This window comes from Sinocyclocheilus rhinocerous, unplaced genomic scaffold, assembly GCF_001515625.1.
Source record: "Sinocyclocheilus rhinocerous isolate Xijiao unplaced genomic scaffold, SAMN03320098_v1.1 scaffold53, whole genome shotgun sequence".
Taxonomy (NCBI): Eukaryota; Metazoa; Chordata; class Actinopteri; order Cypriniformes; family Cyprinidae; genus Sinocyclocheilus; species Sinocyclocheilus rhinocerous.
In genome coordinates, this window is record NW_015645538.1 from 989,510 (window position 1) to 991,131 (window position 1,622).

At 38.2% G+C, this 1,622-nt stretch overlaps 1 protein-coding gene across 1 annotated transcript in view; it reads right to left on the reverse strand.

Annotated features, from left to right (window-relative positions):
* Window positions 1–1,322, reverse strand: part of LOC107706211 (kelch-like protein 31) — an 8,301-nt gene extending 6,979 nt beyond the window's left edge. Inside the window, exon 1 of the mRNA XM_016509838.1 lies at window positions 1,193–1,322. The gene's annotated coding sequence lies outside the window, so the exon portion shown is untranslated. The remainder of the gene's footprint in view (window positions 1–1,192) is intronic.
* Window positions 1,323–1,622: the final 300 nt, after the last annotated feature.

Below are 1,622 nucleotides of genomic sequence, written 5' to 3' on the forward strand. Positions count from 1 at the left end.
ATATATATATATATATATATATATTAGAATGATAAAATAGAGCATTTTGATGCATTAAGTCTTAATAAGAGCTATATTGCTTTCTTGATGACACATTAGATACATAAGTTATATGTTGCCTGCTAAGTTATATGTTGCATGCTTTTGTGACGTTTACTATCATTTGGATCAGATCTGTTGTTTTCTGCAGATGTTTAAATGATTTCAGGAGTGTTGCAACATAATGTCAGTCATAAAGCAGTAACACGACTGTCACCTCTTATATTACACCACGGCAGCTGCTGGCCCTGCATGGGCTATGACATGCACACACAAAACCACAGCACATTTACAGCTATTTACAGCACAGAGAGGAAAATGCTTGAGGGGAAAGAATCAATGACTGATGTAATTTTCAGGTTTGCAGTAGTTTGATGAAAGTTTCAGTGATGATCATACAACCATCTGACCCAGATAGCTCAATGAAAGTCATCTGGTGATCCTTTCAGGTTAACTTAAAAGTGATAGGTTCATGTTCTTTTATCTGATGCTCTAAAGAAGATTTCACAACACTCAATATGAAAAGGTGAGAGGTAAGCAGGGAGACAAGGACATTTCTATACTTTGAAAAGAGAAAGATAATAAGAAAGGATGAGAGGGTAAGAGGAGATGGGAAAGAAGCAGCTGGTACACACATCCTTCCTAAAAACTGAAGGCCTGGCTGTCTGTCTTCAGTCTAAAATGCTGTAGTGTCGTGGAAAGTCCGACTGAGCATTTGCTTGCCAACCTCCAACAAGCTCCTCGCTCTGCTTGTCATTTATAGACATTGAGAAACAACCCTCATGTCATTCTCTGTTTGTGACTCTGACAGGGGTCTGTTTAAATTTAGACCACCCCACTACAGTGGGATGCCTTTGATAAGAAATTCTATGAGTCTATTGTGAGATGTCAGGGATGCATATCCAAAGTGATGTTTAGTTTTCAATAAACTCACATAAATTGAAGCATGTCTATATGAAGTAAGCATGACTTATGATTCAGGCTTGTTGTAAATCCATGTTCTAAATTACATGAAGATGGTGAATTGAATTCATGCATTAAAAGTGTAAGCAATGTTCTGCAAACATTCACATGTCAGTGTCTAATTTAATGTAAATGTATTATTATGTCCTTATGCATTCATCAAAAGAAAGAGAAGCACAGTCAGTTTTACCTCTACTTTATAGCTCTCTTCCACTCTTATTTGTCCTTCCTTGTTCTTCCTTCATTTGTTCTCTTAGTTCTTGAATCCACACTGTTTTCTTTCTCTTCTTGGTAATCTTGTCTCTCTCACTGTCTGTCTGTCTGTCTGTCAGTCAGAGCTCTGTTGGCAGCAGGAGTTAGTGGAAAAGATGAACCAACCACAGCTCTGCAACACAATCCTACCAGACCTCAACCCCACCTACATAACCTTCTCCATATACAGCCATACACCCCTCCCCAAAAAACACTGTCCATATCCAGCTTGTCCTTCTAACACCAACCTGATAGGACACACAGAGGCAGCGTTATTCTTAAAGGCAAGACAAGATTAGGGCTATAACTGCCCTAGACATTATCAATAGACAGTATGCATTCTTCAATGGCAGATTAGTATATATATA